General features: G+C 39.6%; 1 protein-coding gene across 2 annotated transcripts in view; it reads right to left on the bottom strand.

Moving 5' to 3' along the window:
- Window positions 1–17,061, bottom strand: part of raraa (retinoic acid receptor, alpha a) — a 293,848-nt gene that overhangs the window by 227,530 nt on the left and 49,257 nt on the right. The window contains exon 2 of one of the 2 annotated variants that reach the window (XM_038296756.1): window positions 9,879–9,947. The exons of the other annotated variant lie outside the window; for it this stretch is intronic. The gene's annotated coding sequence lies outside the window, so the exon portion shown is untranslated. The remainder of the gene's footprint in view (window positions 1–9,878; window positions 9,948–17,061) is intronic. 2 annotated transcript variants of the gene reach the window in all.

Below are 17,061 nucleotides of genomic sequence, written 5' to 3'. Positions count from 1 at the left end.
TGAGGGGTACTTTGTTACGCGGTTGATTATAGAAGCTGTAAAATCTGAGCACCACCACATTAAAAGTAATAGACGGGTTTAAATCTTGTGAACTGATTTTTAGCACTTGTGGGCAAAAAAAAAGAAAAACACAAAAAAGCTCAATTAAAGAGTAATGCATTCGGACTTCCAGCACAGACCCACTCACTCCCGGAGGTCATAACGGCCTTTCATTGCACCACGTCCAGTTAATCGATTCATATTTCACACCATTTCTTCCATAAGAAGCCTTTTTTTTATCCATGAGGGCCATTAAGTGCATTATCTCCCTCAAGTGCTAAAGACAGCGACAAATTTGTTACTTTGCAAAATGGAAAGAGCCACTCAGAATTATATCTGGGCAATGAGCCATCATTTGTCTTCATATCATCTATGTGTGATGACCAGTGTGTTGAAGGATGGGGGAGTGAATGAGGGGAGGAAAAAAGGATCAGACAAGATCACCATAGAGGATGAAGAAGAAGAAAAGGAAGGAGGACCTGAGCAACAAATAAAAGCAAAGCAGAAGTTTAAATTGTCTTTCAGCCTCCTGTACTGATCATTTCTACCAGAAATAATATATATATTATTATATATTATGAACAGCGCAATCTTTAACATTTAACTAATGTTACAGTAGAATTGACCCCATCCATCTTTTTCATTTCCTGAACTGCAGCGTTAAAAATGACTTGATAAACTTACTCAACAAAATTATGCCATCTGGTTCCGCTAAACTTTCCTGATCAAATGCAAAGAGTATTATTGATGTACTTTTAACCCGAAATCGACCGATACGTCAGCTGACCAATATTTCAGCGTCCTTTCATTGGCAGATAGATAAAAAAGTTCAGCAGCCATGCATTAATCTCAGGTGAAGGAAATGCATCGCTGCTATGAATTGCTAATACTTTATTTGACTTGTTAATGAAAAAATAAAAGGATAGGAATTTATTTCAGACAATTTTGACAAACAACAGTAAATGATTCAACCAAATACACACAAAAGAGACAAGTTAACATCAACCGAAACAAACACCAATTTCTAAACTAACTAAAGTCACCAGAACATAAGTAGAAAATACAATAAACCTGTCGCTATATACAGCCAGAGAAATGACATTGATTAATGGTGATTGTATAAAAAGGGGTATGAAGAATTAAAACTTATTTTTCATACCCCCTCTCCCTCTAATTGCTGCTAAACTTCTATGTTTTTATCCAATATTCACAAAAAAAAAAAAAAAAATATATATATATATATATATATATATATACATATATACACACTCATACATGTGCATACATACATTTTAACGAACACATACATACCTACACAAACACATCAGGCTCCACATTTACAGCCTTGTACATCCGCACTTAGAGCACTGCGACCCAGATATTGATAAAGGTTTATCTTGGTTTGAACTAAAATTAGCACGACATGTGTTTTCATTGTATCATTTTTAATAAGTAAAAAAAGAAAAAAAAATGTATATCAGCTCTGAGAATTATCTGCAGCACATATCAGGGATCAGTTGACTGATCTCCCAATAATTGACACCGGCCTGTCGATCCGTCCCTTCAAAATAACAATGAAAAGACAAACATGTCATCCTTTTGAGCTTTCAACCTCTTTTCTGACCTTTTTAGAATCACAATTCTTTCACACTGGACTATATAAATACTTTTACATATTAAGTCTTTTTCGACTCATTTGTGTGCGCTGTAACGTTTGGGCACCGATTTTACCGGATTTTAAAGAGCGAGTCACAGCGGAGTCATACGTCCACCAGACTCTACAGAGATGCTCCCAGATCCAGGATTCAAGGCTGGAGAATGTTCGCTTCCGATTGAATTAAAATGTTTGTTTTTTTTAAATAGCCATCCAAGAACCTGAAGATCATCCCTTAATTCATCCTACTGGATGCCGACATGTTGTTTCTATCTTCCATTTGATTGAAAAAAGCTTTGCCTCCCTCACCTTACGTCGCAACAACTGATCCGTACGGATCAGTTGATGGGAATTGACAGAAGAGTTCAAAGTTTTAAACTCCAGCGAAATTTGCCTCGTGTTCACCGTTGCTATAGTTTCACTCTATTTGTCCTAAATTCTCCTGAACGTGCCTCTGCATAGGGATAATACATATATTCCCTGCTCCAGTCGCCAGTCACCATAAGGTAAACAAAACCACTGTGGAGATCATCACTCTGCAGGAGCAGGAAGGCTGGTAGAGTTCTAAAAATCCCACAGTGGCTAATTATTGTATTAGAAAATAAAGTTACCTGATTCAAACTGGTAAATTTAAATAAAATAAAACAAAAAAAGCAGGTAGGTATGAAAAAGTCTGCGCCTTTTCCTTTAGCTCTGACTCTAGCTTATCCATATGTTAAGCTCATTTTCACAGGTGCAACCAGATCTGTCCGAACATCATAAAAAATGTATTTATGGTACAAAAAAGTACTTATTTTTACCCGTAACATATTAAAGCATACTAATCTACACAGCATTAAATATAAGCAAAAACGTTCTCATCACAGAACAGTCTGCCGAAATATGATTGCACCGTGTTCATCTGTTTCTTACTTAAGTTATTATTTTGATTATGCATTGTATAGTATACTGTACAATCAAGTAAACCATAAAACCAAAACCAATATATTTACAAATCGAATGTAGAATAATGCTCTGCAGGCAGAAAGGCAGAGATCGCATCTCCAGGACAGATCAAGGACAGAGGAGACGTTCAACAGAAAGGATAGAAACACATTTATTCTCTCAGAAAAGTCACTCTTAATCCATCACACAATTTAGTTTGCTAAGCTTTTTAGAATTAATGAAAAAAATGTAGGTAATTCCTTGTGCAAAAGAGCAGATCAGGTATTTTCACGCTTAGTGAAGCTGGAGAAATCTCCATTCCCTTTAAGCTGCAATATTATGATCTGTAAATAAAAAAGAAGTTTAAACCAAAACTGTGCTGAGACTCAGGAAGGAATACATCCAATAGCGGTTCCATATTCAACATCAGAAGAAGAACCACAAGTTCAAGGAAAAGTGGGAGAACTGCAGAATATAATTCAGGTAGATATTTTACTACAAATCTAATAGAACTTCGCCAAAACATTCAGCTGAAAAAGTGTTTGTAGAATAATAGTAAAGTCATTTGTTTTGAGCTTCAGCTGAGGTTTGAAGCAGAAACAGCGGAGCTGAGCTGAAGCAACACACTCCAACCACCATCCCTTTTTTAATGCGGGAAGAAAAATTTACAGCAAAAAAAGAACAAGAACAAGAGAGCAGAACTATTCTAGACTGAAGGGAAAAGGCAGCGGGCTCAGCAGTCATCACCGACCTACCGCACAGAGTGTGAATCATTAAACGCATGTGTTCCACATCAACTTCTGGGGCTGCTTCCAACCCACTTATGAGAGTGGGTCTAAATTATGATGGGAGGAATGGGTTAAAGCAGAAAACCTAAACCCCGCTCGTTCAGAGAGTGAAAGCAGGATGGAAAGGACATCTTTTTTCCCCCCTTTTATCTAAACAAAGCAGGAACGAGTAAATGAAGCCGCTAATAGAATGATTACATAATCACTAAGAGGTGTGATGTTTTCTACTGGACATAATGAGGAGACAGATAAAGGGAAAAAATAACATGGTATCATTTTTAGTTCAGGGAGTACAACAAAGAAAAACATTAAAAGCAACTTAAAGGGGTGATAGAATGATTCTATAGGGTATCTGGTCCTTAAGGTCTCTGAATAGGGTGTGTAACACTGATTGAGCTGAAAATGGCATATTTGCTGTTCTATGAGCCCTAATTCAAGCCTGATTAAAAGCTCTAGAATTAAACGACAGGTTTTCTTCCTTTTATGGTATGATCATGAATATTTAGATGAGCTGTGCGCTGATTGGTTGGTTTACAATGAGCAATCTGCTGAGCAAAGACGCATCATAGCAACAAGCACTCACTCACTGAAACATCCAAATTGTTGATATGGTAGGGTGACCAGACGTCCTGTTTTTCCCGCACATGTCCTATTTTTTTAGACCTAGAGAAATATCCGGGGGGAATAACAAAAAAACAAAATCATCCAGTATTTTGGTCGACTGCAGTGCAGCACGTAGTCGAAACACACCGGGCACTGGAACCGAGCCGTCAGCTCCGGGGCTGGTCCAGGAACCCCGGCAGATGGGGGCAGGGATCCAGCAGGGGTCGGAGCGACCGAACCCGACCCAGTGACAGTAGCCTGGACACAGGCGGCCCCTTGCTTCCCCCGCCTGCATTACCAGCCCCCAGCCCCCGTCCTTCGGTTGAAGACGGGCGGCTCATGGCTCTCTGCTGAGCTCGGGTCCAGTCAGCGGCCCAGCAGTCGACACTTCATACTGCTACATGGCGGCACATCTTATTTTGGCATTTGACCAATTAGATGAAACTATACACCTCAAGAAAAAAAGATAAAATGGTAATTGAAAATTTTTAAAGTAAAGTTAAAAAGTTAATAAGCCTAGTTAATTATATTTAGGTTTATAAACAAAAAAATGTAAATTTTAGTATCAGCATTAATGCCTCTAAGGTTTCTTTGACTCTCAGGGTGTTTTTCATGAATTTCTTATAGAAGCACTTTTGTTATTTTTCTTAATATATTCGGGCAAGTTGGCATTTTTTATCATAACAATGAAATTCATTTTTGCCATGAAAATATCCAGATGTTTTTAATGTTACAAAGGTAATAATGTCTTGTCCTGGATTCCACTATTGGCTTGAAATTTTGATTTTCAAATTATTTCACTGAGTGACCTATAAAGGGTTAAACCTGTTCACGTTTTGCTTCTGGGTACCATAATTATCTGGATTTTTCTGGGAAACATTTTCACATTTCTATCCAGCTGCCCTGAATCAATACTTTGCTGATTCTCCTTTCAGTGCAATTTAGCTGCAAGTCTTTTCAGGCATCCCTCAAAAAGCACATCTACAGGTGCTGGTCATAAAATTAGAATATCATGAAAAAGTAGATTGATTTCAGTAATTCCATTTAAAAAGTGAAACTTGTATATTATATTCATACATTACATACAAACTCATACACTATATTGCCAAAAGTATTTGCTCACCCATCCAAATTATTGGAATCAGGTGTTCCAATCACTTCCATGGCCACAGGTGTATAAATTCAAGCACCTAGGCATGCAGACTGTTTTTACAAACATTTGTGAAAGAATGGGTCGCTCTCAGGAGCTCAGTGAATTCCAGCGTGGAACTGTGATAGGATGCCACCTGTGCAACAAATCCAGTCGTGAAATTTCCTCGCTCCTAAATATTCCACAGTCAACTGTCAGCTGTATTATAAGAAAATGGAAGTGTTTGGGAACGACAGCAACTCAGCCACGAAGTGGTAGGCCACGTAAACTGACGGAGCGGGGTCAGCGGATGCTGACGCGCATAGTGCGAAGAGGTCGCCAACTTTCTGCAGAGTCAATCACTACAGACCTCCAAACTTCATGTGGCCTTCAGATTAGCTCAAGAACAGTGCGCAGAGAGCTTCATGGAATGGGTTTCCATGGTCGAGCAGCTGCATCCAAGCCATACATCACCAAGTGCAATGCAAAGCGTCGGATGCGGTGGTGTAAAGCACGCCGCCACTGGACTCTAGAGCAGTGGAGACGCGTTCTCTGGAGTGACGAATCGCGCTTCTCCATCTGGCAATCTGATGGACGGGTCTGGGTTTGGCGGTTGCCAGGAGAACGGTACTTGTCTGACTGCATTGTGCCAAGTGTAAAGTTTGGTGGAGGGGGGATTATGGTGTGGGGTTGTTTTTCAGGAGCTGGGCTTGGCCCCTTAGTTCCAGTGAAAGGAACTCTGAATGCTTCAGCATACCAAGACATTTTGGACAATTCCATGCTCCCAACTTTGTGGGAACAGTTTGGAGCTGGCCCCTTCCTCTTCCAACATGACTGTGCACCAGTGCACAAAGCAAGGTCCATAAAGACATGGATGACAGAGTCTGGTGTGGATGAACTTGACTGGCCTGCACAGAGTCCTGACCTCAACCCGATAGAACACCTTTGGGATGAATTAGAGCGGAGACTGAGAGCCAGGCCTTCTCGTCCAACATCAGTGTGCGACCTCACAAATGCGCTTCTGGAAGAATGGTCAAAAATTCCCATAAACACACTCCTAAACCTTGTGGACAGCCTTCCCAGAAGAGTTGAAGCTGTTCTAGCTGCAAAGGGTGGACCGACGTCATATTGAACCCTATGGATTAGGAACGGGATGTCACTTAAGCTCATATGTGAGTCAAGGCAGGTGAGCAAATACTTTTGGCAATATAGTGTATATTTCAGACGTTTATTTTGTTTAATTTTGATGATTACAAATGACAACAAATGAAAATCTCAAATTCATCATATCAGAAAATTAGAATATTACTGAAGACCAATAAAAACAAAGGATTTATAGAAATGTTGGCCAACTGAAAAGTATGAACATGAAAAGTATGAGCATGTACAGCACTCAGTATTTAGTTGGGCCTCCTTTGGCCTGTATTACTGCAGCAATGCGGCGTGGCATGGAGTCGATCAGTCTGTGGCACTGCTCAGGTGTTATGATAGCCCAGGTTGCTCTAATAGTGGCTTTTAGCTCTTCTGAATTGTTGGGTCTGGTGTATTGCATCTTCTTCTTCACAATACCCCATAGATTTTCTATGGGGTTAAGGTCAGGAGAGTTTGCTGGCCAATTAAGAACAGGGATACCATGGTCCTTCAACCAGGTACTGGTAGCTTTGGCACTGTGTGCAGGTGCCAAGTCCTGTTGGAAAATGAAATCTGCATCTCCAAAAAGTTGGTCAGCTGCAGGAAGCATGAAGTGCTCTAAAACTTCCTGGTATGTGGCTGCGTTGACCCTGGACCTCAGAAAACACAATGGACCAACACCAGCAGATGACATGGCACCCCAAACCATCACTGACTGTGGAAACTTTACACTGGACTTCAAGCAACGTGGATGAAGTGCCTCTCTTCTTTTCCTCCAGACTCTGGGACCTTGATTTCCAAAGGAAATGCAAAATTTACTTTCATCAGAGAACATGACTTTGGACCACTCACCAGCAGTCCAGTCCTGTTTCTCTTTAGCCCAGGCAAGACGCTTCTGACGCTGTCTGTGGTTCAAGAGTGGCTTGACACAAGGAATGCGACAGCAGAAACCCATGTCTTTCATACGTCTGTGTGTGGTGGTTCTTGAAGCACTCACTCCAGCTGCAGTCCACTCTTTGTGAATCTCCCCCACATTTTTGAAGGGGTTTTGTTTCACAATCCTCTCCAGGGTGCGGTTATCTCTCTTGCTTGTACACTTTTTTCGACCACATCTTTTCCTTCCCTTCGCCTCTCTATTAATGTGCTTGGACACTGAGCTCTGTGAACAGCCAGCCTCTTTAGCGATGACCTTTTGTGTCTTGCCCTCCTTGTGCAAGGTGTCGATGGTCGTCTTTTGGACAACTGTCAAGTCAGCAGTCTTCCCCATGATTGTGTAGCCTATAGAACTAGACTGAAAGACCATTTAAAGGCTTTTGCAGGTGGTTTGAGTTAATTAGCTGATTAGAGTGTGGCACCAGGGGCCATCAATTTTGAACCTTTTCACAATATTCTAATTTTCTGATATGATGAATTTGAGATTTTCATTTGTTGTCATTTGTAATCATCAAAATTAAACAAAATAAACATCTGAAATATATGAGTTTGTATGTAATGTATGAATATAATATACAAGTTTCACTTTTTAAATGGAATTACTGAAATCAATCTACTTTTTCATGATATTCTAATTTTATGACCAGCACCTGTACTTGCTTTTTACCTTATTGCTCAGTTAGACTGGATGGAGCGCCTCTATGAGCAGCAAGGTTCAAGTTGGATTTAAGGCTGACCTTTGAACTTTCTAACACAGAGGTACAGGCTGTCCAAAGCATGTCTTTTTTAGCTCTATGTTTCAATGTAATTAGCTGAAACACCTGAATGTAATCGTATAAGGAGGATGGACACGACGGAAGGAGCTAGACCCGGGTGGAGTAAGATAAAAACCTCCAGGAGTCTGCAAGAATGAGCTTTAGTTCCAGAGATTAACCAATATACTGCAAAAACTATCTACAAATAAGTAAAAATTGCTTAAATTAAGTTTATTTACCCTTAATTAAAGTAGATAAATAAGATGATTTCTGCACTTAAGACACATAAGATTATTAAACAAATATGTACTTGAAATAAGACAATGCAATTGTCTTTTTCTTATTTTAAATGTAAATTGTTTCATTGGCAAAGCGTCTCACTTACCTCCTCAATTCAAGGACAAATGCACTTATTTTAAGAACAAAATGGCTTAGTTAGATTTCCATTTTTTGCATTGTAAAGGCTTTTTTTTTGTTACCAATGTCAATTATTCTGACCTCATTCTAACCGAACCCCAACATGGGCTGCCGATTGTTTGGCTCCGATTATTAAAGCTCGTAGCACTTTCTCCTCTCTTATTTACATCATTGAAATGACACAATCATGACGAAGGTTACTCAACGATCAAATTAAACAAGAAAGAAACATTTATTAAAATGCACACATTGGCTGATAGAAATACGAGAAAAAACTCTAATGCCAGTTTATCTTCAACCCCAAACATTAGTCAGCTCAGTAATGGAAGGCTTCAGATTCAGATGATTTCATTTATTTCAATGGCCTAGTCAAAGTCCAGAACTAAAGCCAAACAAGAATCCATGGAAAAAGTGATTTTCATGGACGCTTTCCAGTCAACCTGACTGAGCTTATTTAATTTAATGGAAGAGATGTTTTAATCTGGTAGATTCATAATAAAAAGACATGAAACGTAATGTTGCAACAAAATATCTTTCTAGCAATTGCTACAAAAAACAAGAGCTGAAAAAAGTGTTTCCTTTTTATACTTCCTTGCTACTTTATGTCCATTAATCACACAAAATTTGGGGATGTAAAATTCTAAATATCAGAAAGGTTTTAGGGGTATAAATACTCTTGCAAATCACTATATGTTTTGTAGTTTAAAAAGAATTAGAGCTGTAAATAAAATAAAAAGAGACAGCTGTTACTCAGCCACGATGGATGCCAATAGGGGAATGTCTGCCAAACCACTTGACATCCCCGCTTATGACACTTGAACATCTTCTGTGGGTGTGGTTTGGGCATCCAGCGAAAGGGCTGGAGGTCTGCAATGGCTGCCATATACATGTAGAAACACATACCAACGCTTTTACTATGGCTTCCAGGCTGGTATGAGGGCGGGCATTAGTCAAAAAAGCCACACAGAAACCAACGTCACAATCTGCTGAAAAAACAGAAACTCAAAAAAAAAAAGGAATGGACAAACATGCTGCTTTGACTAGCTGAGGGACACTGAAGGCATGAGATCAAAATGAATAGCAAATGTTTTCACTGCTGCCACAAGCTCTTATAACCAATATCAGCCCAGAAATCTGTCTTCAGTGAGAAATAGCTCATGTTCTACAAACCAGCCCCTAATGGCAAACAGCAGTATGTTTGGACTGCTAGCCTCATTTCAGATACCAAAAAAGAAAAGTGTTTTGCCTCAATCTCACCAACATAACAGGCAGGACATACTTTTCCTGCATGATGGTATTGAAGTGACTCCACAGATCTGACCTATACTCTAAACCCAGAAAAAAGCAGAAGAAGAGACACGGGACAAAGTCCATCGTCAGCTACCCGTTTAGCCTTGTGACCACAATTCCAGTGTGGCATGTGACACAAGATGGAGCGATGCCCAAAGACACAAGTGGTGAAAGTCCAATTAACCTGCAGCCAAAAACAACAAATTCCCACTTACCCCAAAAACGCCAGTCTCCTCGTCTTTTGCCAAAGAAACGTCCCTTTGAATGATAGCAACTCCTACACTCTGCGGAATGAGAGACAGAGAGAGAGAGAGATATTTGAAACCCAGAGCTTTGTGGGCCTTATCCACGTGCTGCAGACTCCAAAACTCCCAAGCCTTCCTGGCACAGACCTGCCTCGCTACATGAAAACTCTTACACTCTTTTTCCTCTCTCGTAGTCTCTGTAATCTCCCCACCCTTTTTCCGATAGATTGCACTCTTTCCTTTGCTACTTTGTGCCTCAGACATCATGTGAAAAGTGGAGTAAAGAAGTGCTTTTGTGGTGTGTAAATTACCTAGGGCCTAGGCAGGCACAGTGGTGCTTATGGCCACAACTCAATTACAGCAATGTGAATCAGGTGGCAGCCTAGAAATCCCCTTAGCCTGATGCGCAAATAGGGACACAAAGGCGCCTTCATTGTCAGGACAGAGAAAAATCTAAAGTGGCGTGTCATCTCTTCATAGGAGAGGAGTCGCTGCTCAGATGAATGGCTATCAGACAATGAGTCAGCAACACTAATTCAAAGGGTGTGAATAATGCCATTTTGTACACGAAAGTTGCCAGACTATAATAAATGTTTGGAATCAGATCTAATTTCAGATCTACACTGGAAAGAAAGTCACATGGCATTAAGAAAAATCTGATAAATAGCACCTTTGTGTAGTAGAAAGCTTGGAAAATGTTTTGTGGATGGTTTTAACCAAAAACAAATAGATGAAAGTTACTGCTTGCTGAAAGGAACCTTGTTGGATGCCACTACTTCAAAGCAATGCCAAAATGGATAATCATGACCAATCATAGTCTAGAATAAGGTTATCTTTCTTAGGATGCTCTCCATGCGGAATCTATCTGGCTCTAAAGGAATGAAGGAACAACATTGGGTCCTCCAAAGACCAAGAACAATTAAGAAAATTGCATCCTATTAGTAAAAGTTTTTACCCAAAAATTACCCTTCCTCCAGGCAGAAGCCACGCCGTTTTACAAGCAAAAAATTTATTTTACAGCCGTTTGTTATCAGCAGCTCCCGAGGACAGTCAAACTGTTGCGTTCTAAATATAATACTTAAATATTTTAAAGTAATAACGCCCCTTGAACTTTCCCACATTTTGTGACATTTTTTGAAGGATCATATTAATCAGAGGAAGAAAAAAATATAAATAAAAGCTTAATGTGCATTCTTTTTCAAAAGTCAAGTACAATAAAAAAGAAGCCATTTCTAAAATGAAAGGGCATTCGGTTTTTGGTCATGTTGCCAGTAAAGAGTTTCCCACTCCAGCCATCGGTCTTTGACAGTGTGCGTCACTTCCGCAAAAGCGCAATGCATTTAGGGTAGTTAGCGCCATTTCTGTGGTGAAGAGACAGCAGCAACTAACAACAGAAAACTAACAGAGAGTAGAGGTGTTCTAGTTGCTTCCGTTGGAAATAATGGGACACTGGTGCTGCGTCAAAGGATGCAACAGAAATTCTAAACAGAAAACAGCAGATGGGGCCTTACGGTTTTTCGTATTCCCCACTTGGAAAAAAAAATACGGACCGCAGACAGAGGACTTAACAAAGAGGCGTCGGGCTGCATGGGTCGCTGCTGTAAGAAGGAAAGACATCACGTTTCATAAAATATCTCCTCATGCTCGTGTTTGCTCTCGGCATTTTCACAAAGGTAAGTCCTTATAAATATACACTAATAGAAATCAACACGCTGAAATGGTTTGCTTATAAAGTTGCAGGAGTTCATGTAAACCTACTGAAACATGCTGTGGAAGAGAAGCGGAAAGTGATGTTTGTTTTGTTTATTTCTTTTTTAGACCGCTAAAATTTAATAAATAATGCATTCTCTGTATATAATCATTTACACAATCTGCAATACAATTTTTTTTTAAATGAATAAATATATGTAAATACACTGTACATATAAAAACACTGTACATACCCACTCGTCAGCCAACTCACTGTATTTATTTATCCTGTGCAATCTACTTAAGTATATTATAATCCTTTGTTCGTCTGTAAGCTTTTCAGTTTATTTATTTACCTCTGGCCTTACTAGTCCGATGTACTTGTGCTGTTTCGGTATAGCAAATTTCCCCACTGTGGGACACATAAGGTTATCTTAATTTATTACACATCTAATCTAATGATCTCTGTTATTAAGGTGCTTTCTATGGTGTTTTGAATAGATGTGTAAAACACTCAACCTTTCATCTACTTTGCAGGTCAACCCGCATATGAGATGATGGAGACTGACCCAGACTGGGCTCCATCCCTGCATCTGGGCCACACTGACATCAAACCAACAGACACAGAACGCTCTTTAAGACGTGGTTATCGGGAACAGCTGAAAAAGAATGCCCTGCAAGCAACTGAAACGGGGCTCCATCGGGCTGATGAAATCCTTGAGCAACAGGATGAAGTAACACAAGAGGCGACAGAGAACCCTAACCAGCAACAGACTGACACGCAGAAGGCTGCTGAAAACGTTGGCCGGCCAAACACCAAGGATGACACAGAAGGTGGTCGTCAGGAAGGACAGACAGAATGTAACCTGTGTGTGCTCAGGTGTGCAGAGATGAACCATCTTTTGGAAGAAAACAGAGAGCTGCGGCGTGAACTTGATGAGCTGCGGATCTCTGATTGCTTCTTTGGAGACACTAATGAAAAAGTCCAGTACTATACGGGTCTACCAAACTTGGTGACCTTTATGGCTTTGTTTCATTTTATGCTGCCTCTCATGTCTGCTCAAAACAAAATTCTCAGTCCATTTCAAATGCTTCTGTTAACCTTCATGCGTCTGAGATTGGATCTGCCCTCACAACACCTTGCTTATCTCTTCTGTGTTTCACCAAAGACAGTGTACAGAACATTCAATGAAATGGTGTCATTTTTATATGCAAATCTAAAGCGTGCAATTGTGTGGCCAGATAGAGACACCTTGCACAAAATTATGCCTCATCCGTTTGTGGAGGCCTTTGGACATAGAGTCACAGTGATTAGTGACTGTTTTGAAATTTTCACAGAGAAACCAGCTAATAAATGAATGCCAGATCAAGTACTGTTTCAACTTTCTTCTTCTTTTTTTATTCTTCTTTTCACACAAATAGAATTTTGCTTTTTTTAAAGTTACTTTTGAAAAATAACAGCAAAACAAATATAAGTTTCACCATCACTTCAAATATTAACAATGTTTCTGAAGTTGTAAAAATGTGTGTACAATAAAGAGTGGAGTTTGAAATTTGAAACAAGCGTTGTTATTATCTTTTCAATCAAGCAGAGAATTTATGAAAATGCAATACAAAATCTCAAATACATAAATAATGCAGAACAGTGCAAAGCTTCAAATGTTTTACTTTGTCTTCCTCCCTTGTATATAGCAGATTGCTCTTTAGATTAAATTAGACGATTTTCATTTTCCCTGGACTTGTTTTCACTGTGGTCTTCCGTAGAGATATGACCTAACAGGTGATATCTGTGAAGAAGACTGCAGATCCCAGTGAAAACAGGCCTGGGTAAAGTGAACAGCAAATACAGTGTGCAACTTATCAATGTGCAAAAATTCTGACAAGTTTTTCCGTTCAGTCTGATGAGCAGCACAAACTACTCTAATAACTGCAGCTATCTGTGCAACTGCCCACAACATCTGCCTTGTCACTGTAATAATAATATATAATATCGTTCCCTAGCAGCTTTAGAAAGTTTGTCTGGGTAGGGTATCCGTTCAGTTTTCTTGTTCTTTTCCATTTAACTGATAATCCTCGCTGCTGGCTTACAGCGCTCTCCTCTTGTTTTCTGCTGTTTTGTTTTTCTTCCGCTCACCACAAAAATGGCGCTAGGGGGCGTGTCAGTCACGTGGCTGACAAAGACCGATTGAGGTGGCAGTAATGTACTTATCTACAACTCACAAGGGAATAGAGCTGCAGCTAGCATGCAGATCCATGCAAGAAAGTACTTTTCAGGAGTAGAGTCCTGCAACAATGGATGCCGGACAAAAGAGGCAGCTTATTGCCTAATTTCTTATTACATATAGCCTCTCTGTGCATATTTACCATAGCAACATCGTGTAACGGGAATACATCACTGTGCATGTGTACAAATGGTCAATAAGCCGAAAAAATTGAGGTGATTGAGCGTGGGAACTAACAGTATAATTAAAAAAAAGGGAAAAGTGTGAAAAGAGTGTAAAAAGGCTCAAGGAGAGTGACTGATTATACCTCACTGCACTAACAGTTACTGCGATAGTACTACTACTCCTTGAAACAGGCAGGGGGAGACTCTCTGGAACTTTAATTAGAAGTGAGTCAGATTGGTCTCCAACAGAGAGGTCTAATTTCTATGAGGCATTACAGCACAGTCCGTTCGATTAGACTTGGACTTAGGCTTAGACTCAACTTTATTTATCCCTGGGTCCAGTAGCTTATATAGAGTACAAAAGAGTTAAAGCAAGATGCCATTAAAGAGAAAAATACAACAGACAATATAAAAAGAGTGTATATAGTACAAAAAAGCATTAAAATGTCATAATGTCCTGTAGAAATGTGGTGACCATATAAATAAGTGAACATTTTACAGACTACGGGCTGCTTAGTGGAAACAGTGGGTGGCACTGCTGCCTTGCAGCAAGAAGGTTCCTGGTCAATTCCCAGTCTTTCTTTGTTTGCATGTCTCCCCGTGCCTGCATTGGTTCTCTTCGGGTACTCTGGCTTCCTCCCACAGTCCAAAGACATGACTGTTAGGTTAACTGTCCTGTTTGTCTCTGTGTTGCCCTGCGATTGACTGGCGACCTGTCCAGGGTGGAGATAGGCACCAACACCCCTCACAACCCCGCTAGAGATAAGTGTGACGGAAAATGGATGGATGTATATACGGACTACAAAGTAGTTGACTTGGATTATTGCACTTGTACTGCAGAGATGTACTGACCTTATAAATTAGTTAAAAAAATTACACGGGCTACACAATAGCAGGCATATGTTACTGCACAGTAAGAGAGTACAAAATGGCACATGAGTGGGCCTTATTTAGTAGCTGCATCATTGGCCACCATCCGGCTTTCTGGTAATTCAGATGAACTGCCAGTAGATGGCGCCGCGGCTGTTTATGTCCGCTAACCTGATGCTTGGGTTCTATTTAGGCTTAAACAATTCCAGTCAAGATGAATGCATGGAGTATGTAGCCTTATTTTTGCTTAATCCACTAGAGTTTGCTCTCTTTGGTAACGTAAGTATTCACCTTTAAGAAGAGTCTCAGGTATTAATATTATGAGATTTGGAATCAACGGTGTTACATAATAATGATGCAGCGTCACTCCCTAAAATGTTTAAAAAAACAATCCACTGGACTTTGTTTCCAAGTTTGAAGACATTTTGCTTCGCATCCAGGAAGCTTTTTCAGAGACATAGACAGTTATGCAGCATTGCCGTTCCAAAGGGGTGGACCCGTTCGTCCGTCTCAATTTGCATGTTTTGTAAGCAAAAACAAGGCTTTGTTGGGCTGCTGTATAAAACCTTGAACTGAAATTTATTCCTGACATTTTGATTTGAAAAGCTTCCCAAATGGGGAGCAAAGCGCCTTCAAACTTGGAAACAAAGTCCAATGGATTGTTTTTTTACTTTTTCGGAATGACTTTGACCCAGATATACTGGGGGGAGAGAGATCTTTGCCACAGGGACGAGCGGAGCACTGAGATCTAGGCATACATGATGCCAAATGGCTGAGGAGAGTAATGTGGGCGGGTTTTTCCCCTGAGGAGAAACGCTGCAGCAGAGCCACTGACTGAATGACAGCGTTCCTAAAGAAAAGCGCTCGCTAAAGTCAAAGGCTAAAAGTTCCTGTGATTCGCTCATTAGATCCGGGACCAAAGACTTTATCCACTATGGTTAGACGCAGCTGTTATCTATAGATGCTCCTCACATCATCTCACCACCAGCACCACTAACTGACAGCCGGCTGGCTTAGTCTATGATGCTGCTCTTTACTCTCTGTTTATTTTTGGAATAGCGTAATTAGCCTTGGAATAGCCCAGTACAGCAAAGTATATTTCATTTTTGTTAAATATCTTTTACTGGATTGCTTTAGATAAAAAATTAACAAACTATAATCGGATCCAGAAGAACATATTGCAACACATTAGTTCCGTCACAGTACAGAATACAATGTTTTCAAAGATTTCAATTATTCAATTAATTCATTTTTAATCTTACATTAAAATTGAATTCCATTTATATTTAAGGAACTGATAGCAGGGAAGTTATTCCAATTAATCATGTAGATAATTTCCCTGGTAGCTAGCTACTTTATGCAGTAACCTAATTACTAAGACAGATGTTTTTTTGTTTTGTTTTTTCGGGAGAGGTAACTAGTAACTGTAACTAGTTACTTAAAAAAAATAGCATTCCCACTTCTGATCATTACCTTAAATGTCCAGGAGATTGAACAGGGGATTAAGTCCCAGTAACTGTTTGCGGGCTGCAATCTCCACTTAATGATGATCAAAATTGATAAAAAAATTCTTGCATGACTGGAAAGTCCGCCCGAAAAAGGCAAAATATCGCACACTGTAAAGCCGGGCGTACACTGCGATTTTCGGGGCGATTTTCCAGTGGTGCGAGAATCTTTCGATCGTCTTCCGACCGTCGTGGGCAAATCACTCAGGGCACATGCGCAAACAAGGATTCTTCTTTTTCTTTTTTCTCTCAAATGTAAAAAGAGCAGCATGGCAGGGATGCAATGATGCTACTCTGTCCCTGAAATGATTAACATGAACGATGGAAAATATCAATGAATGATTCATCTTATATTTAGTAAATGATCAAATGTTAAGTAGCCATTTAGAAAAAACCTAAACGAAAAACTTTTCTCTTGTATCAAGAGTATCTTTCCATTGATAAAAGGCCAATATAACGAATAAAACAATATATTACTTCATTCTGTTTTAAAAATTCATTGAGCCAACAGTAATAAATACTAAATAATTAACTAGGAACATGTTTTATGGTATAGCATATGGTTTTATGCATATGGATTTATAGTATAGCAATACGGGAACCTGTTAGTTTACTGAATAAAAATAAATCAAAGATGTGAAACAAATATGTAACACTGTCATTTATAGAAGGGGTATGTTGCTTTGACATACTGTCAGACTTT

This window comes from Cyprinodon tularosa, unplaced genomic scaffold (assembly GCF_016077235.1).
Source record: "Cyprinodon tularosa strain WSP-4 unplaced genomic scaffold, ASM1607723v1 ctg377, whole genome shotgun sequence".
NCBI classification, from domain to species: domain Eukaryota; kingdom Metazoa; phylum Chordata; class Actinopteri; order Cyprinodontiformes; family Cyprinodontidae; genus Cyprinodon; species Cyprinodon tularosa.
Note: the sequence above shows the minus strand (reverse complement) of the source record. Positions and strands in the feature narration are given on the sequence as shown.